The sequence below is a fragment of the Gastrolobium bilobum genome, unplaced genomic scaffold (genome assembly GCF_033153095.1).
Source record: "Gastrolobium bilobum isolate Gb01-03AN ecotype WA unplaced genomic scaffold, APGP_CSIRO_Gbil_v1 utg10898, whole genome shotgun sequence".
NCBI classification, from domain to species: domain Eukaryota; kingdom Viridiplantae; phylum Streptophyta; class Magnoliopsida; order Fabales; family Fabaceae; genus Gastrolobium; species Gastrolobium bilobum.
Window position 1 is genome coordinate 167,928 of NW_026897461.1, and position 7,637 is coordinate 175,564.

Sequence of the window (7,637 nt, forward strand, 5' to 3'; positions counted from 1 at the left end):
AAATACGGAACCTATTTTAATCCCTTAGAAAAAATTGACTTATGGTCTCTCTGAAATTCTAATTCTTTGAAATTGCGGTCCCTAAGAAATTCAAAGAAAAGCCACATTAGTTCCTTAAAAAGGACTGATATAGATACTTTTTTTTCTAAGGGATTAAAATGGGTTCTGTGTTTTTTGTTAAGAACCCAAAAGGGTATTTACTCTTTTTATGATCCCACTAATAATTGCTTTTACATTTTGCAACACGTAGAAAGGACTACGACACACACAACAAAGCAGCAAAGGATGCCACAACATATAGCAGAGCAGGCAATGATGTTGGACGCGTCTGAATGTTAGAGGATCATCTTCGAGAATCAGTGCAGAAAGGATAACTCAACCTTATCCTGATCATAAAGAATCAATGCCCGAAGTATGATCAAGAAAGAAAGAGGCATCCTTCTTCAAACTGTGCATGGAATGACTCAAGTTAATCACAACACCGCCACTGTCACCCCTTCCTATAAATAGAAGATCAAATGAAGGCATAAGAAGTTTTTAGCTTTGGTTTGAGCAACACCCTTATATTTTCTCCTCTCCACCAAGTCTCCCCATGAGCTAGAGACCATTTTTCTCCAATTCCTTCTACTATTGTATTGAGTCTTTGAGTCTGTAAACTTCTTTTCTTTCCATTTTGTCTTCATCAAACTGAGTCTCGGGTCTATGGGATCTCAGGGTTTTAAGATTATGTTTGTATTTTTAGCCATGTCTTTGAACATGAGCTAATTTCTTTTGGAATGAGAAAGTTATGAAACTGTTAAGTCTCTATAATCGAACCTCTTGTATTTAGTTCAATGGGATTTTTGTTGTTTAAGTGTTTTAACATCTTGTATCAACGAAACTTGAACATTACTGAGAAAGAACTTCCATAAGAAAGGAATTTCAGACAACTGAACAATAGGAAGAAGGTTAAGAGTGCGAAAATACTTTCACTGGTTGCATTAGAAATAAGGAACTCCCTCGTTCATTAAAGGTTTTGCCTAGAGTAAACGTTGTGAATGAAGTTGCCATAGGAATATGGGGCTTTATATGCCATTTTAGCCCAAGAGTTAAGGAATCAACATTGTCAATGAAGAAACCTGAACAAATCATTTGGATGAGGTATTGAGCCTATATTATAGCTGGTTTAACAGTGGATCAGTGTATCAATTTATTTTCTTTAATTGTCGCTCCATTTAACTTATCACTTGTGTTGTTCCTTCCTATTGCTCACTTTACTTTTTTGTATTTCTTTCATTTAATACACACCACACTGCAACTATTAATTCCTATGATCTGTCGTTTCTCCTTGAATTAGGAAGGACTTGAGTATATAACGACGCGAGAGAGGAATTGTTTAAGTTAAACTAAACCATTTGTCATAGGGGAACGACCCCGTGATACTTGGGAACGTTAAAACAAAATAGCTCAATATTGTTTAATTTATTTTTTTTATTTTTTAACATAGCTTAAAATTCATTTTAGCAATACTTTCTCTGTGGGAACGATAATCTGGGCATAAGTCTCTCATTTATTACTTTATGCGTGCACTTGTGTAATTGGTCTTTATTCTGGGGAACGAACAAGTTTTCCGCGACTAAATATTGAGGGACCATCCGTCATAATCTTGGAAACGAATGTGTTTTCCTTGATTGATTGCAAGAAGACCAGCATAGTTCATAGTTTGATCCCCATATGCCTATATTTTCAACTATTTTTCAGAAATCTTCAAAATCTTTTTATTGAAAGAACTTAATTCAGGTTAATACTAGTCAAACCTGTAGCTCAGAACTAGATTATTTGTTTAATTCTGGTTTACAAACATAGCCGATTCAATTATTGGACTGAACCAGTTGGTGGTCTAGATTTCGATTGAACCAATCGAATCGACCAGTACAATATAATTTTAATAACATTGGATTACATTGATTATCATTTTATCTCTTCTGGTTTCAACTTTCAAACTTATCACTTAGATCCTAGCCTCATTTGTAGTTTCAATGTGTATCATTTTTTTTGGGTAATTGTCAAAGTATATATCATTTAACCCTTGAATGCCAAAAATGTTCTTATTATATAAAATTTCAAAAAAATTCTTAATAATCATAAAAATAAGTTATAAATAATATGTCAAAAATATCTTTATTTAAGAATGAGATTCTGAAATATTTTATAAATTTAAATTTGTAAAACATATATAAATAGAATAATCGGGAAAATGATCAATCAATTGAGAGAGTAATTAAACATAAATGAAAGATTGGTTTGCTAGAGAATCCTCTTCCGGGGTGTTTGCAGTGTCTTCTACATGACAATATGAGAGTTTACTGGCGTAGGCTTTGTGCCTAATTTGTTTTAGTTTTTGTTTGTAACTGTAATATAACAATTAAACTAAAATAACCTAGTAATTTTCAAAATCCAACATACATCCAATTCATCTTTAATATTTATAAACCAAATAAGATAAATAAGTACATATTATTATTAAATAAAAAAAAATAGAATAGATTATAGAATTTCAATCAACAATAACTATTTTAATTGTAAAATCTAAATTTTACACAGATCGGAGTTTTAAATTGCCACAATAATTTTTGCAACATTTTATTACTAAATAACCTTAAATATAAATCGTACACATTTTGTTATTACAATTTGGCACAAGATAATATATCCTTATGTTATTTTATTTTCAGAACCTTTTATATGTATTGTATGAGAATGATTAAATTTACAAATTCTTACAAACTACACTATGTACTATAGGTAGTACATATTACTTAAGCATGTACTATCTATAGTACATAGTGTAGTTTGTAAGAGTTCGTAAACTTTTAGTTTGTAAATATAACCTATCTCGTATTGTATTATTTAATTTACTTTCTAAACAATATATTCTGTGAACATATAAAAAGAAACAAATATTATGACATTTAAAATATTATTAAAATTATAATTAATTTTATTTTAAAAATTATTCATACATAAATAAATTTGGAATATTCAAATCAATAAATGTATTAACATTTTGGTTTTATGTTTATAAATGGAGATTTATTACAATTAAATGAAATATTTTGACACTTAAATATTTACTAGTATATTAAATAAAAAATTATTTACCTATATTGCAATTTTATATGTAATATATATTTCTCTAATTTTTTATTTTTAAATAATTATATATATGTCTGTGTGAGTGTAACACTCTGTATGCAGCCAGTTTATTAACTCATATATGGTACTTAAATCGCAGAATAACTAAATTCTAAAGCGAAAGACTTAAGCAAATATTTCACCGTTTCTTAAATAATTAGATGACTTAAATTTTTTCTTTTAAATTATCTTTACGTATCGTCGTGCATAATTTAAATTTGAATATAACATAACCTATACAGTCCCACACCTGCATAGAATTCATATTTAATAATCCTGTGACCATAATTAATGATCAAATTACTATCCGAATATGATAATGAATACCATTTCAAACAGAGTCTTTACGGACAACATAACGGCTATAAATCAGACTAATCCAGGGATCAAATCCCACTTTCCTTCATAACACCTGATAAATAGAAAAGTCCAATCCATATATATACATACATACCATAATATGGCTCTGTGCCACTACTGATATCAACCTACTTAACAACATACACACTTATACATAATCTTGTCATCTGTATACATTTATCTATAGGCTACATAGGCCTCTCAAAATGGAAATCCATACTGTACATGTGCATGAACATAACATATCATGCTCAACAAAACATATACGTATATAGTAATACTCCAGGACACTACACTAGCTAACACTACAAGAAAAATGGTTTTCAGAGATGGTTATATTTGCATTTTGAGGCGGTTCAAACGGCCTCTAAATGCTTGGTTAGGCGGTTCATAAACTGCCTCGATTACTACCGTCGCGAGGCAAAATACGGCAGTTTTCAAAAATCGCTGGAATGACCGCCTCTATATGACAATCTGAGGCGGTTATTCTAACTGCCCCCAAAAGATAATCTGAGGCGGTTATTTTAACCGCCTCCAAAAGACAATCTGAGGAGGCGGTTATATTAACTGTCTCCAAATAATGTGTAACCGCCTCTAAATAGTTAAAATTATATAAATTTTAAATTTTTATTTTTAACGTGTAGCCTTAATATTAAAATTGTCATTTTTAAAATTTAATATAATTTTTTTTTAAATTTTTTATTTTTAATATAATTTTTTATAGTGATTAGTTAATATAGTTTTTTTTAAAAAAATCATTTTTAAAAGTTAATATAATTTTTATTAGTTGAATATAAATAACTTATTGAATTTTGTATATGTATGTGTTAGTGCGGGTTGTTATATAAAAGGGAATGGAGAAGGAGGAACAAGTGTCATCCAATGTGGGATTTCAAAGTGAAAGTGAGATGAGTTTTTTCAATGTGCAACAGTCATCTTTGGAAATTTATATATAACACCAAATAATTCAACTTAAAAATCTGAACGGTCAGATTAAAATATTACAAGAGAATAACACAATAACCAAATTTGAGGACGATCCAACGACTGAACAAAGAGATTTCCCTCTTTCAATCTCACTGTCCGATAGATCATGAACCGCCTCTAAATATTCTTTGGAGGCGGTTATTTTAACCACCTTTAATGTTTATTTTGAGGCGGTTCACATGAAATCGCCTCTAAATGTCTATTTGAGGGGGTTAAAATAACTGTCCCCATTTCCATTCAGAGGCGGTTATATTAAAACCGCCTCTAATTGCTGCATTTAGAGGTGATTATATCTCAACCGCCTTTAAATGGTCAATGAGGGCGGTTATTTTAACCGCGTCTAATATACATTTGGAGGTGGTTATGGTTTAACCGCCTCTAAAAGTAGCAATTAGAGGCGGTTTTAATGTAATTGCCTCTGAATGGTAAATGGAGGCGGTTATTTTAAGTGCCTCTAGTACATATTTGGAGACGGTTTCACGTCAACCGCCTCAAATCAATTAAATCATCGGAAATACTACCTCTATGTATCAATTAGAGGCGGTTTAAGTGAAACCGCCTCAGTTAAACAGCCTCCAAATATCAGTTTTCTTGTAGTGAAACAACTCCAGCTAGTATCTCTAACCATCCTGAACTGGTCTCTTACCCTGAGAGGGCTCTCCTGCATCTGTAGTACCTGAAAAATAAATCCCCAAACGGGGTGAGATTAACCATCTCAGTAAACCCAGGATTTATGGAATAGTCTTCACCAATGAGTTCACTTCCTGCATAAATGTCAAATAACATAGCATAGAAGACATCACATAATTATACATATAAACTTTTGAAACTATACTCCAGGGGTTGTATCCCATAAAGAGATCTTAACTTATACTACACCTATACCCATACTCCCAGAGGTTGTATCCCGAAAAAGAGATCATAACATATATCTATACTTATACTACATCTTAGGGGTTGTATCCCGCAAAAGAGATCTTAACATAAACATATACTCGCAGGGGCTATGTACCGTAAAGGAATCCACACTTGTACTCTCCAAACCTATACGCACCATAACACATTTCCTTATAACCTATCACATAACAACATATCATATTACTTTATACTATTTCCTATCATATCATAACATCATATAACATAACATAAGACTCCCAAAGCGTAATTTCTCACTTTGACCAGTCCATATATAATCTTCGAGAACATAAGTCTTCAACGAAGTGTTAATTGATCAAGAACCATATATCATACATACATACATATCATATCATATGCATGAGCTACATGAATGCAACTATACTACATATCTATACTCATCACAACATATATCGTATGAACCATCATCCAAACGGACTATGGTGGAAAAACATACCGAAAAAAAAACTCCAAAACCAAGAGCTTACCTGAAACTAGCTTTTCCGTAAACCTTGCTCATACGTCACTAACATTATCCGTATATCCGTAACCGTCAAGATTGCCTATTCAAACATGATCTTTATGTCAATACATAATTACTTACACTTGAAGAATCCTCTTATATACATACGTATTTTGAAATTCTTCTTCAAGTTAGTTTACATAATTCTTAATATATTCTTACATACCAATTCATGCCAATTCATACCAATTCACAAGTCAATACACAAACTTAAACATATACTTAAAGTCTTACATATTAATATATTTAACCTAGTTCATTTAACCCATAGGTTAACTTAGGTTTTCACACTTTCACCATACATAACATACACTTGATTTTACTTGATTTATACAATCGAGCATTTAATTAAATTAAAAGTCATACCTAGATCATACAACCAACAAGTGGCCGAATAATACTAGTAAGGTTACCATGCATTTCATGCATTCCATTCTTCATCAGAGACTACACAAAACAACTCTTAACTTTATTTTCCATTATTAAACTCAATTATCACATAAAGTGCCAATAACCACTATGCTTTCAACTAATGAACCAACTAATTCATCTCATCCTAATACATTCATTTAACCTCAAACATCCTTAAAACATAAGCCAACAAGCTTCCAAGCCCTTTTTACTCAATATAGACGAATTAGTAGCATAATTTCCAGCCCAGGCAGTCTGCACCATTTAATTCACCAAAAATTCAATTCTTATTCCACTCTTTTTTGACGAATTCGAGGGGTCTCGTTGATTTCTTCTGTTTTCTATGAAATTTTAGTATGTTATACTAGACATGCAACTTCAATTTGCAACAAACTTCACTCAATTTGGAGGTCTATAACTCCAGATATAATTTTTTTTTAAAACAAGGCAGATTTGAGGTCATAGGTTCCACAGATTTCATTCAACTTCCAATGATTCAAACTTAATCCAATCAACTCCATACTCATCAAAACATAACATATACTCATGATTTAAAATCATACAAATTCAGCCCCTTTTCATAAACCCTAATTCAAAAATTGAAGAAAACAACCATCAAAAGTTAGGATTAATACCTTAAATCACTTCAAGAAGACTATATCTTCAATTATCCTTCAAACAAGCTTCAAAACCATCAATTCCCACATGATTGCAGCTTCTGGTCAAAGGTTTAAGGAGGAGAAAACAAGGCACACAAAGCTTCTTTTAATGATTAAAGACTAGGATTTTACTCACAAGATGGCTAGGAAGATTTTCTATCAAAGAAACTCTGCATTTTGGTGCCTAAATGACCAAGTTCTTGAGCTATCCTTCTTCTCCCATGGCTTCCACGGTTTTAACATGAAGAAGCATAAGATTTTGGTTCTTTAAATAATCCAAAACCGACCTTGTAGGTGTAGGAAATATCTAGCATACTTTTTTTTTAACTTTTTAAATCTTTAGGTTATCTTATTTCCTATTGGTTGATTTTATTAATTCTTGTCTTAATTTTTATAATTATTTCAAACATAATTAACATGGTTTAAAACTACTTAAAATCAATAAAAATTTCCATAGAATTTTATCATATAATTTAATTAAAGTTTTGACCTAGTTTTTTGCTTAATTGCAAAATGGTCCCTATACTTTCACATAATTAAAATTTGATCTCTAAACTTTTCAAATATTATTTTTAGGGTCCTAATTGACTTGCTTAGCATGAATTGTA